We start from the raw sequence: 15269 nt of genomic DNA, 5'->3' as shown, positions 1-15269 counted from the left end.
GTACCCTTGGGTACCTGACTAGGCTCACTGAAGGTGAGCTTAACTTCCCCCTCCTGTAGGATGGGTCATGTGATATTGTGGGTGTCCTTAGCTCACTGCCAGGAATATATGCCAGAGGCACTCTGCTAATCATACCTGTAGGACAGGTAGACAGTTAGTGTACTCTTAAGGTTTCCATAAATATGTCCAGTCACTGAAATTAATTTTGCCACAAACTGAGTATAAACCATGTGGATATTTTTAGGGTTCAGTGGTCTTGAGGACTAGATCGAATACTTGCTTATCAGACCTTGATGGATTTGATTGTTGAATAGTAACAGTAGCATATATAGTGTGAGAGCTACTACTGAAGAAGCCGGCTTGTTGGGTTACATGACTCGCATTCTTTTCTACTGTAATTTTTGATACATAACCTATACATCATTAAAGTATGCACATCTCTACAATTTTGTTTCCCATCTGACCACTGTCATATCATCATCCTTGAGGGATTTTGGTAAATCCTGTGGCTGATCTATTTTCATGATTGTTGATGAATCAACTTCTACCCCTTTCCCTATCAACATTGGTTTCCCTCAGGTTCTGTTCCATTTCCTACGTTCGTCTTTGTATCAGCAATATTCTTTCTGTTTGTCTTTCTATCCATATATATCTGATGCCTATTCCTACCTGGAACTTACTCAGGGGGGTGGCCACAGCAATAGCCTTCATAACTAGTGAACTGTAGCCCTGCTTCTTAGCCTTTAGTGCCTCTCCCTTAACATGTCACTGGCAGAGGGCAACTCCAGTGCAGTGCTTAGAGAGGCTCCTTCCTAATGTTGCTACTTAATGCTCCAGCCTTATGATATTCCTACCCTACTACTACCTAGTGTTTATACCTAATGATCCTGCCTAAATGTTCCTGCCTTCAACTTTCATCTGTTGCTCTTACCATTATGCCAAAATGCAGGGCTAGCACATAGTTCTCATCACAGGAAAATTAGATTTAAGAAGAATGAGCTGTGTGAGTTAAGTGTTGTCAGGTGTTATGTATGACAAGAAGAGGATGTATAATTGTGGACAGAATGCTAGTAGTCCATGTTTGGGTAAGACAGAAAGAAAAGGCTGCTACCTGGGTCAGAGGAGTGCAACTTGACAACCACTGAAATGCTGGCTCATTTAGCCGCCATTATTAATCCTCCTGACATCCATAAAGTTAGTACTGGTAATATACCTCCCTGGTTGTTATTTTTTTTTGATAGGTAACCAAATGCACTGATCTGATTTCCCCTGGTCATAACTTCCTCCATAAACTCGGACTTAGGATTTTTCATTGGGGTATATGTATTGTGATTAAGTTTAATATCATTAAAACGTAATTTCTTCCCATTTTTTACACAAAAGCTCACCACAACTTTTCCATCCCTTTCGATGCATCTGTCACTTCACCATTCAGCATAAACACTCATGGTATTACATTTATCTTGGAATCCCACATTATACAAATAGCTAGGAAACTGGGATCCCTAATAAGGTGTCATAAATTATTTTCTTTTGGAACGTTTTCTGTGATTATATGAAATGTTGATCTGTGCTGTTCAAACCTATGAGACATAGCCAAGTCTATACCAGTTTGACTTATCAACTCTTCTAGTCTGACCTCATAACTTGACCCACTTGCCATATGCTGCATTGTTACTTCACTTTCCCATCTATTTTAGATATTCTGTCTTTAGGAGGCTCCTTCAGCATTCAGGGAACTGGCTGTGTCTGCAGGGGCCACAGGTCTTAGTGATGTGTTTGTGTTTGTGTGTGTGCAGTATGCAGAGAAATTGAATAGTAAGTGTTTAGTGTCTTCTCTGTTGAAGTAGCATCATGGGCATGAAGGGTCTTGGGAAATGTGAAGATGATGATTGTAGTGATGAATGATCTTCAAACGATAAACACAATAGTGTGACTTGAGTTTAACTGGGAAGTGTGGTTTCTGATGAGTGTATGTCTTCTGAGTTGGAGTTTAAAAGTGAGTTGGGAAGTTAGTTGTTTAGTGCTTGTTGGGTTATATCAGGGTCTTTTTGTTTTGTTGTTGTATTTGTTGGGATGGTAGGATCTATATCTTTGAGTAGAGATTACTGAAGTGTGAATGTGTGAGGGATTCTGATGGTTTAACAAAGCTTAAATTCCAGATATGGAACCTAAATATGTGTGCACTCGTCTAATTCACACCACTCATATACTGCGGGGGCCCCATTTGTTCTGAAAAATGTTAATGGAGGTGAAATCACTTTAAACAAAGCCAACTTTACCAAAGATTTGATTTTATAAAATGGGGACATGTTTCCAAGAAATATTTCTGGACACATTTTGTTACATATGTTGTTCTGTACGTTACTTACTGTTGAATGGCTTTACTGATTTTGATAGGGCATCATCACTATCATATCGTTTATCTCATCACTGTCATCAACATTTTTATCACACTAACACATTCACAACCACTTCACTAGATGCATAGAATTTCTTCCATATATTAGGAATACTTCCAATTATAAATATGTGTTAAAAGTTCAACTTTTTAAATTACGTAGTGCAAACATTAAAGTGATCACATAGCACTCATCTGTCCATGCATTGAGTTGGTATTTAGGAGTTAAAGGAAATGCAGTGGAATATGATTCATGTGGATGATTTACATAAATACTGTAAGGTATTTCATAGATATTGTAAGTCTTTCTGTGATTAATTAATGATGTAGAAAGGTAACTGAGTGTCTTGTTTTCAGTTTTTCTGGCTGCTTGGGTAACTTCTTTGAGATGAAAAATGAAAAGCAATATTAATATTGGCAGTCTTAGTGAACAAGATTCATTGAAGTAAACTTAGCAGTAATAACACTTAAAGAAGAATTTTTAAAATTCATCCATGCAGTGTAACTATTTCAGAGATGGGCTTTTTTTTTTTAGTACTCACCCACCAAGCTTTACGTTGAAGGTACTATTAAAGATGGCCACATGAGTACCAGTCACATTACTCCCATGTGTACTGTTAGGTATGAAACTGATGTGCTCAAATCATGGTGCTTTAGGGATTCCAGATTCTTCATGTCATTAAATATATCATCCATTGTGGCAGTAAATGTTGGGACATTGATAACTGTACTGAAGAAATTGTTGTTATTGTGACAAATTGAGGGGTTTGCAAAGAGGTCCTTCCATTTAGTAGCAGAGGAGGGTGTCTAAGCATAAAAAAGGAGCTTAGGGTGTCTGAGCATAAGAAAGGAGCTTTTGTGGTTCACACACACACAGAATCTTCTCAAGGTTGAATCTTGGCATTTTGTGGGTTGAAGTTAGAGATGATGACATGTTATGCTAAAGATGATGTTGATTGTAGATTCCTCTTGGATGTTTAATCTGAACCATCTTCACAAATTTCTCGGTGGATTTCAGGCTGAGTTTGGAGGGTGTATGTATGGGGTCAACAATCTGTTGGACCTCTTGGCCAGCTAGTAAATTGATTTGGAAATCTGCCATGTGATTGGTCTAAATAGATTGTTATATTTTTAGGTCTTGACATTGCTGTATGCATAAGTGAGAGAATGTTTTCCAGTGACTTTGTGATAATGGAGTCCATTGCATCTTGCTTTGGTAGTACAGTACTTAAGTTCGCAGATGGGTTTAGCATTGAAAACAGAATTCTTTTCTTTGATATTCTCATCATTCATGAAGACACCTTTTTTGCTTCAGTTTATAAAAAGCCTGCTGATGTTGACTGGTGCCAGAATGTAGCCAAAAAGTTATTATTAGAATGCCTTTCATTAGAGTAGCCTTTGAGAACTGCTCAAGCCAGGAATCCTTCTATCAGATGCAGCAGATACTGGTTATTGTTATTTATATTTTGCCCAAGGATCTCTTCCCCAGCATTGCATGCAGTGCAGCTTCAAGGCTGTTTGACAATCAGTAGCAGGAAAAGGAAGAATTCTTTTGGAGAGTAAAGTTTTTTGACAAGATTGTACTCTGACGATACAACCTTGTCAAAGGAGACTTTTAACATGTGGGATAAATACAAACAGGCAGAATGCAGTGATGCCACAGATTCTGTTTATTATCAATATACATATCGACAATGACGTAAGCTGAGATAATGAAGCACTTAGACACAGCTTTGAATAACTCAAAGTTCCAACACCTGTGATGACGCTACAGTTAAACTGTATTTGCACAACTGGTGATACCCTCTTACAAAACTGTAGAGCAGGTACTTTATCCTATTATCAGCGAGAATGTCGCATTCAACATTGAATATAGAGTGAAGTGAATCATCTGTTATAAGAACACCAAAATAAGCAAGTGGAATATGAAAAATAACATGACCCGGGACCTCTGGCTGTTCAATAGTGCCAGTGTGATCTATAAATATTCATGCCTAGATGAAGATTGCAGGCCTCTCCACTTGTATTACAGTGGTACCATCACCCTTCACAATCCAGGGAACTACCAATGGACCTAAGAGAGAGAGTGCTCCTAGGCAGCTTTTACTCCTGTAGCATTCAAGAAATTTAACAGACATAACCTGACAAACAACACTAAAATTAAAGGTCCAGTAATGACTAAAGGTAGGTAATGACCTCGAAAGCCATATGGTCAAGCATTTAAGCAATTGATATGTACTTAAAGGTTGTGTATTAACTTCATGGTTGTTTGATGGCACATTACTTAGAATCAGCAACTGTTATGATTTTCAGTTGGCACTTTCTTAACAGTTCACCTAATGCCCTTCAGCTCATATTTAACCTTGCCAGTTTTTACCAGAATGATGTCCTCTTCATTAAAAGAAAAACTTAAACCTAGTTATCCCCAGGGTATTTCCTAATGATGATTTGTTTAGAAATGTACCAGTCCTATTTTATTCTTAGTTATCCATAAGTGTTTTCTAATAACCATGATTAGTTTAGAAATGTTCTAGTTGAAACTTAATGAGTTGATATACTTCTCAAAGCAGATTTTTTTTCATCCTGATGTCTTCCTTATTCCAGTCAGGATGTTACTTTGCTTGGATTAGATTATGTAACCAGACAAGTTCTCTCTATCTTTTGGGGATCACACACTTGGACTATGAATATGCTGTAACAAGCAGTTCACTGGATAGGTCTCTATGGTGATTATAGCACCTTTTAGGATGAGTCTCTGGTGCATCTTAACGTAAGGTCATGGTGGAACTGCAGGCCAAAAGTGATATGGGCTAATAAGCCTCTCCATTCCCTGTTTTCAGGATATTCAGGCTTCTCTCCAGGGTTCAGGATTTTTCCCAGGGTCTTGTGCATGTGATAGTTCCTTTTATATTCATGATTGAACTGGTTGCTTCAAAAGAATGGGCTTTCATTTCACAGTTCATGAAATTCAGATTTTTTATGGAAGTGAAAAAAGTCCTTGCATGTTAACATGAGGTAGCTGTGGGTTCTTCAAGTTTCCATCTCCTTAAAGATTTTGGTTCCTGGATGTGGGACTCTTTTCTTGATGGCACAGCCAGTGAGAGGTTGGGGGGGTTCATCACACCTGGGCCCTGGGGGTCCAAAATGGGGCCCAGGAATTTCTTGGGATTTCAGAAAGTGTTTGCATGTATTGAAGACTAGCATTCCACCACTCTCTCATCTTTCATATCTTTTTTGGCCTAACAGCTCATGACATTAAACTAATTTATTATTTATGTAGTATACTTGATCGCCGTCTCCCGTGTCAGCGAGGTAGCACAAGGAAACAGACAAGGAATGGCCCAACCCACTCACATACACATTTATGTATTTAAATGTCCCCACATACACATATACATACATATACATTTCAATGTATACATACTTATACATACACAGACATAAACATATATACATATTTACACACCCACACTTGCTGCCTTCATCCATTCCTGTCACCACCCCACTGCACATGACATAGCATAGCATCCCCCCTTCCAGTGAGGTAGCGACAGAAAAGGCCACATTCGCTCACATTCAGTCTCTAGCTGTCCTGTGTAATGCACCGAAATCACAGGTCCTTTCCACATCCAGGCCCCACAGACCTTTCCATGGTTTACCCTAGATGCTTCACATGCCCTGGTTCAATCTATTGACCGCATGTCAACCTCGGTATACCACACTGTTCCAATTCATTCTATTCCTGTATGTTCAGGCCCCGTTCTCTCAAATTCTTTATCCACATAAAACTCTAGTGGATGAAAACAGGATGACTAATGGAGAAGACCCAAAAGAAAATTTGTATCCATTAAAATTCCTGTCAGAGGCCCTGCCTTATGGATAATGTAGAATCTAATGAGTAAGACCAGCTGCTTTGAAAAAAAAAAAAAAAAGGCTGCATAATGGTCATAGGAAGAGAGATGATCAAACATTCACCTCATTATTGCTAACTCTTTTGTTTTGGCATAAAGAAAACTTTCCAGAGCAGTATCCCATAAGCATGTTCTTGATGGTATTTCCCACTCTTTCGAAAAACCTCTTCCAAACTGATGGTAACCAACAATGGGTTGATATCTGTGTTCCGAGAATGAAGTCTTAGGACAACTATGTCATTCCTGAGTGGAGTTTTAATTGGTCAGAGGGCAACCTGAGCCAAGCCACACCATTAACTTCTTGGCAAGTTAGTGCTTTGCAGCTCAAGCATTTCCTGCTTTTGGGAAAGTCTCCATACACTTAAGAAGTAAGAATACTGACTGGTTGACCCATGGCCTCTTGTAGAAAATTTTCATCCATTAAACTAAATCCAAAGGTAAAGCTGGAGCAACTTGTTCGCAGGTTACATTGAGACCATCTAGATCAGAACAAAGAAGGAAAACATCTAGTGGTGGGCTCACAAACTTTAATGTTTGGCTAGTAAATATGCTCCTCCAAACAGGACCTTTAGTGAATATTATAATGGATACCTGGACTTTCTGGACACTATATGTCAGTATGCTGTTTTTATGAATAGGGTTATACAATGACTCATTTTCAAAAAGCTGATTGGTAAAATGGAAGTGTGTCTATACCAAAACTCTTTAAATACTATTTAATGTATGGTCCCCCTCCCCTTGCCCATAAGGATGCCTTCTACTCAGCTGTCGAACATAATGACACTTCATAAATAGGAAGACAGTATGTAGTACTTGCTCTATTAATCAGACAACCCCAAGACCTCATATATAGGGGTCTTTGAGCTTTGCAGTTGCACTCAAGTCAGAGCAGAGAAATGAATGGCTCCTTTGGAATGAAAAGTTCCTTGATGTGACTAATCCTTTTCATCCATTGATGATAATACCTTGCCAAAGGTGACTTCTCTCTTGCACACTTTTATTTCAGTAGCTTCTGAGCTTTTGTAATCCTAAATCAGAATTAGTCATCTAAACATTTACATGTGTAATTCATCACTCATCCATATAATTTAATAAGATACATTTCAGTTATTTTATTCTCATATTAGTAATGTTAAGAATTGGAATAAAGATTAAGAAATATGGTATCTTGAGCAAAAATCTAAGTTTATTATGTTCAAAAGATTTATAAGTAAATATCAAATGGCTGTGATAGATTGTTACTTTATTTTTAAGATCTGGTTGATGCTATATTTATTGGTTGAGTACTTGTGAATAAAATTGTAACAATGTTTGAGTTGCAGAATTATAAAACAACTCAAATCACCTTTACAATGAAAATATTGCAACCTTACATTCCACTGTTTACGTATACAGGTGGGGAAAGTGAGGTTCCACAGAGGAAAATACCTGATCCTTTAAAGGTAAATACCAATTTTCTCCAAATGTACTGTAGATGTTTCTTTAACAAATTACACAATTTGTTACATTATTAGTCCTGTTGAGAACACAATGTTCCAACAACTTTAATACATAAGAAATATTATAATCAGGTACAAAGTTTCATATAGCAGAAATGTGAGGATGTATTTTAGGAAAACATTTTTCAGCTTCATAAAATGTATATATTATTGAGAGCTGAACATATGTATATTTTGTAAATGATACCTTTCAGATTAATAACAGCGATTCTATGAAGACTTCTGTCTCCCAACACAAAATTCAGTAACAAGGCTACTACAGGTGACCTTGATAAAATTATGCATGGTCAAGAGTTTATGTAATATGGTATTGTGTATGATAAAATTTAGCTCTTTGCTAGTCAGCCTGCTCTTAAAAATTGGAGTTATTTCTTACTACTTTATTTTGTAATTACAGTTTTCTTCATCACGGCATTATGCATCATTAATAAGCATTGAGCATCATCGGATGATTCAAACAGTCATAACAACTGTAACATTGTGAGCACAGCCATTACACAATGTACCTTTTGTTGTTTCTTATTAAAACAAGAAACTTGCAAAATGTTTGGCACAGAGCAGTTGATGTAAATTAGGTAGTATGGTAATTGATATGCCTTTATCTTATCATAAGTCAGAAACATGCAACTTGAAATGCAAAAAACTGTGTAATCCTTATTTGTATGTATATCTGGTGTAAGCTTCTATGCATGGTATAATACTGAATAAATATTATTATTATATTATTTTGCTTTGTCGCTGTCTCCCGCGTTAGCGAGGTAGCACAAGGAAACAGACGAAAGAATGGCCCAACCCACCCACATACACATGTATGTACATACATGTCCACACACAGCACATATACAGACCTATACATCTCAATGTACACATATATATACACACACAGACATATACATATATACCCATGTACATAATTCATAGTCTGCCTTTGTTCATTCCCATCGCCACCCCACCACACATGGAATAACAACACCCTCCCCCCTCATGTGTGTGAGGTAGTGCTAGGAAAAGACAACAAAGGCCCCATTTGTTCACACTCAGTCTCTAGCTGTCATGTAATAATGCACCGAAACCACAGCTCCCTTTCCACATCCAGGCCCCACAGAACTTTTCATGGTTTACCCCAGACGCTTCACATGCCCTGGTTCAATCCATTGACAGCACGTCGACCCCGGTATACCACATCGTTCCAGTTCACTCTATTCCTTGCACGCCTTTCACCCTCCTGCATGTTCAGGCCCCGATCACTCAAAATCTTTTTCACTCCATCTTTCCACCTCCAATTTGGTCTCCCACTTCTCCTCATTCCCTCCACCTCTGACACATATATCCTCTTGGTCAATCTTTCCTCACTCATTCTCTCCATGTGACCAAGCCATTTAAAAACACCCTCTTCTGCTCTCTCAACCACACTCTTTTTATTACCACGTATCTTGATTACCCTATGATTACTTACTTGATCAAACCACCTCACACCACATATTGTCCTCAAACATCTCATTTCCAGCACATCCACCCTCCTGTGCACTACTCTATCCATAGCCCACACCTCGCAACCATACAACATTGTTGGAACCACTATTCCTTCAAACATACCCATTTTTGCTTTCCGAGATAATGTTCTCGACTTCCACACATTCTTCAAGGCTCCCAGAATTTTCGCCCCCTCCCTACCCTATGATTCACTTCCGCTTCCATGGTTCCATCTGCTGCGAAATCCACTCCCAGATATCTAAAACACTTCACTTCCTCCAGTTTTTCTCCATTCAAACTTACCTCCCAATTTACTTGACCCTCATCCCTACTGTACCTAATAACCTTACTCTTATTCAGTGAAGGGGGCTAATGGGGAGGTGATAACAAGTAGTGGTGATGTGAGAAGGAGATGGAGTAAGTATTTTGAAGGTTTGTTGAATGTGTTTGATGATAGAGTGGCAGATATAGGGTGTTTTGGTCGAGGTGGTGTGCAAAGTGAGAGGGTTAGGGAAAATGAGAAAACAGAGAAGAGGTAGTAAAAGCTTTGTGGAAGATGAAAGCCGGCAAGGCAGCAGGTCTGGATGGCATTGCAGTGGAATTTATTAAAAAAAAAAAGGGGGTCACTGTATTGTTGACTGGTTGGTAAAGTTATTTAATCTATGTATGATTCATGGTGAGGTGCCTGAGGATTGGCGGAATGCTGGCATAATGCCATTGTACAAAGGCAAAGGGGATAAGAGTGAGTGCTCAAATTACAGAGGTATAAGTTTGTTCAGTATTCCTGGTAAATTATATGGGAGGGTATTGACTGAGAGGGTGAAGGCATGTACAGAGCATCAGATCGGGGAAGAGCAGTGTGGTTTCAGAAGTGGTAGAGGATGTGTGGATCAGGTGTTTGCTTTGAAGAATGTATGTGAGAAGTACTTAGAAAAGCAAATAGATTTGTATGTAGCATTTATGGATCTGGAGAAGGCATATGATAGAGTTGATAGAGATGCTCTGTGGAAGGTATTAAGAATATATGGTGTGGGAGGCAAGTTGTTAGAAGCAATGAAAAGATTTTATCGAGGATGTAAGGCATGTGTACGTGTAGGAAGAGAGGAAAGTGATTGGTTCTCAGTGAATGTAGGTTTGCGGCAGGGGTGTGTGATGTCTCCATGGTTGTTTAATTTGTTTATGGATGGGGTTGTTAGGGAGGTGAATGCAAGAGTTTTGGAAAGAGGGGCAAGTATGAAGTCTGTTGGGGATGAGAGAGCTTGGGAAGTGAGTCAGTTGTTGTTCGCTGATGATACAGCGCTGGTGGCTGATTCATGTGAGAAACTGCAGAAGCTGGTGACTGAGTTTGGTAAAGTGTGTGAAAGAAGAAAGTTAAGAGTAAATGTGAATAAGAGCAAGGTTATTAGGTACAGTAGGGTTGAGGGTCAAGTCAATTGGGAGGTAAGTCTGAATGGAGCAAAACTGGAGGAAGTAAAGTGTTTTAGATATCTGGGAGTGGATCTGGCAGCGGATGGAACCATGGAAGCGGAAGTGGATCGTAGGGTGGGGGAGGGGGCGAAAATCCTGGGAGCCTTGAAGAATGTGTGGAAGTCGAGAACATTATCTCGGAAAGCAAAAATGGGTATGTTTGAAGGAATAGTGGTTCCAACAATGTTGTATGGTTGCGAGGCGTGGGCTATGGATAGAGTTGTGCGCAGGAGGATGGATGTGCTGGAAATGAGATGTTTGAGGACAATGTGTGGTGTGAGGTGGTTTGATCGAGTAAGTAACGTAAGGGTAAGAGAGATGTGTGGAAATAAAGAGAGTATGGATGAGAGAGCAGAAGAGGGTGTTTTGAAATGGTTTGGGCACATGGAGAGAATGAGTGAGGAAAATGAGTGAGGAAAGATTGACCAAGAGGATATATGTGTCGGAGGTGGAGGGAACGAGGAGAAGTGGGAGACCAAATTGGAGGTGGAAAGATGGAGTGAAAAAGATTTTGTGTGATCGGGGCCTGAACATGCAGGAGGGTGAAAGGAGGGCAAGGAATAGAGTGAATTGGATCGATGTGGTATACCGGAGTTGACGTGCTGTCAGTGGATTGAATCAGGGCATGTGAAGCGTCTGGGGTAAACCATGGAAAGCTGTGTAGGTATGTATATTTGCGTGTGTGGACGTATGTATATACATGTGTATGGGGGTGGGTTGGGCCATTTCTTTCGTCTGTTTCCTTGCGCTACCTCGCAAATGCGGGAGACAGCGACAAAGCAAAAAAAAAAACAATATATATATATATATATATATATATATATATATATATATATATTTAATATTTTTTTTTATTTTGCTTTGTCACTGTCTCCCGCGTTAGTGAGGTAGTGCAAGGAAACAGACGAAAGAAATGGCCCAACCCACCCACATACAGATGTATATACATACACGTCCACCCATGCAAATATACATACCTATACATCTCAGTGTACACATATATATACACACACAGACATATACATATATACACATGTACATAATTCATACTGTCTGCCTTTATTCATTCCCATCGCCACCTCGTCACACATGGAATAACAACCCCCCTCCCCCCTCATGTGTGCGAGTTAGCGCTAGGAAAAGACAACAAAGGCCCCATTTGTTCACACTCAGTCTCTAGCTGTCATGTAATAATGCACCAAAACCACAGCTCCATCACTGATTCCCTAAATACATCCCATTCCTCCCCCACTCCCCTTACTTCCATTGTTCTCACCTTTTTCCATTCTGTACTCAGTCTCTCCTGGTACCTCACACAAGTCTCCTTCCCAAGCTCACTTACTCTCACCACCCTCTTCACCCCAACATTCACTCTTCTTTTCTGAAAACCCATACAAATCTTCACCTTAGCCTCCACAAGATAATGATCAGACATCCCTCCAGTTGCACCTCTCAGCACATTAACATCCAAAAGTCTCTCTTTCACGCGCCTGTCAATTAACACGTAATCCAATAACGCTCTCTGGCCATCTCTCCTACTTACATATGTATACTTATGTATATCTCACTTTTTAAACCAGGTATTCCCAATCACCAGTCCTTTTTCAGCACATAAATCTACAAACTCTTCACCATTTCCATTTACAACACTGAACACCCCATGTATACCAATTATTCCCTCAACTGCCACATTACTCACCTTTGCATTCAAATCACCCATCACTATAACCCAGTCTTGTGCATCAAAACCACTAACACACTCATTCAGCTGCTCCCAAAACACTTGCCTCTCATGATCTTTCTTCTCATGCCCAGGTGCATATGCACCAATAATCACCCATCTCTCTCCATCAACTTTCAGTTTTACCCATATTAATCGAGAATTTACTTTCTTACATTCTATCACATACTCCCACAACTCCTGTTTTAGGAGTACTTCTACTCCTTCCCTTGCTCTTGTCCTCTCACTAACCCCTGACTTTACTCCCAAGACATTCCCAAACCACTCTTCCCCTTTACCCTTGAGCTTCGTTTCACTCAGAGCCAAAACATCCAGGTTCCTTTCCTCAAACATACTACCTATCTCTCCTTTTTTCACATCTTGGTTACATCCACACACATTTAGACACCCCAGTCTGAGCCTTCGAGGAGGATGAGCACTCCCTGCGTGACTCCTTCTTCTGTTTCCCATTTTAGAAAGTTAAAAAAAATACAAGGAGGGGAGGATTTCTGGCCCCCCGCTCCTGTCCCCTCTAGTCACCTTCTACGACATGCGAGGAATGCGTGGGAAGTATTCTTTCACCCCTATCCCCAGGGATAATATATATATATTATATTTTTTTTATTTTTTTTATTATACTTTGTCGCTGTCTCCCGCGTTTGCGAGGTAGCGCAAGGAAACAGACGAAAGAAATGGCCCAACACACCCCCATACACATGTATATACATACGTCCACACACACAAATATACATACCTGCACAGCTTTCCATGGTTTACCCCAGACGCTTCACATGCCTTGATTCAATCCACTGACAGCACGTCAACCCCGGTATACCACATCGCTCCAATTCACTCTACTCCTTGCCCTCCTTTCACCCTCCTGCATGTTCAGGCCCCGATCACACAAAATCTTTTTCACTACATCTTTCCACCTCCAATTTGGTCTCCCTCTTCTCCTCTTTCCCTCCACCTCCGACACATATATCCTCTTGGTCAATCTTTCCTCACTCATCCTCTCCATGTGCCCAAACCACTTCAAAACACCCTCTTCTGCTCTCTCAACCACGCTCTTTTTATTTCCACACATCTCTCTTACCCTTACGTTACTCACTCGATCAAACCACCTCACACCACACATTGTCCTCAAACATCTCATTTCCAGCACATCCATCCTCCTGCGCACCACTCTATCCATAGCCCACGCCTCGCAACCATACAACATTGTTGGAACCACTATTCCTTCAAACATACCCATTTTTGCTTTCCGAGATAATGTTCTCGACTTCCACACATTCTTCAAGGCCCCCAGAATTTTCGCCCCCTCCCCCACCCTATGATCCACTTCCGCTTCCATGGTTCCATCCGCTGCCAGATCCACTCCCAGATATCTAAAACACTTCACTTCCTCCAGTTTTTCTCCATTCAAACTCACCTCCCAATTGACTTGACCCTCAACCCTACTGTACCTAATAACCTTGCTCTTATTCACATTTACTCTTAACTTTCTTCTTCCACACACTTTACCAAACTCAGTCACCAGCTTCTGCAGTTTCTCACATGAATCAGCCACCAGCGCTGTATCATCAGCGAACAACAACTGACTCACTTCCCAAGCTCTTTCATCCCCAACAGACTTCATACTTGCCCCTCTTTCCAAAACTCTTGCATTTACCTCCCTAACAACCCCATCCATAAACAAATTAAACAACCATGGAGACATCACACACCCCTGCCGCAAACCTACATTCACATATGCACATATACACACACACACACACACATATACACATATATACATATGAAAAATGTAAGAAACAATTTAGAAAACTGAAACTTCTAGCTTGAAAAGAAATGAAAAAATGAATGTCACATAATGGTTCAACCTCTGGCTATGGAAAAGGGAGACAATATGGCCGCCGTAGTCAGCCTCGTGTGGATTGGGAACAATGGAACCAGAATGACCAATTCTTCCATCTGCCAAGAACAGTAACAATGTGCACCCGCTGGGTCAGCAGCTGGACGACAAGAGCAACCAGTGGTTCGGCGCCACCGTGAGGATCTCAGGCCAGGACGGTATTGTCGTGGATTCGAACCTGTACGCTCGACCCTGGGCGGCCTGTGAACGTGTGGCGGTGAGGAAGGCTAACCACTACACCATGTTCCGTCTGAAGCGTCGCGTCATGGGGAGAACCATCATAATGGAGTTGCATGGACTGTGATCCTTGCTGTGTTTACAAGAATGTTTTACCGCCCACCAGTGATGCTACTATGTTTGTGAATCAAGAACCATTGCAACACAAACCTCGCCAGGTGGTATAGTGTCCTGCAGTGTGTCGAGACAGACTTCCCCAGAACTTTTTTAAAGGGGAAGTAAATGCTTATAGTTGTGTTACTGGAGTGATAGTTTTCATACATGGTGCTTTGACAAGAAAATAGTGAAATTGGAAAAAATGTAGCTTAGACATTGAAGCTTATTGATACAGTGGTTAAATTGATGAGAACTGCTATTGACGTTTGTGTAAATATATATATATATATATTTATTGAGAGGGTGAAGGCATGTACAGAGCATCAGATTGGGGAAGAGCAGTGTGGTTTCAGAAGTGGTAGAGGATGTGTGGATCAGGTGTTTGCTTTGAAGAATGTATGTGAGAAATACTTAGAAAAGCAAATGGATTTGTATGTAGCATTTATGGATCTGGAGAAGGCATATGATAGAGTTGATAGAGATGCTCTGTGGAAGGTATTAAAAATATATGGTGTGGGAGGCAAGTTGTTAGAAGCAGTGAAAAGTTTTT

This window comes from Panulirus ornatus, chromosome 1, assembly GCF_036320965.1.
Source record: "Panulirus ornatus isolate Po-2019 chromosome 1, ASM3632096v1, whole genome shotgun sequence".
Classification (NCBI taxonomy): domain Eukaryota; kingdom Metazoa; phylum Arthropoda; class Malacostraca; order Decapoda; family Palinuridae; genus Panulirus; species Panulirus ornatus.
This window is presented reverse-complemented; position numbering follows the sequence as displayed.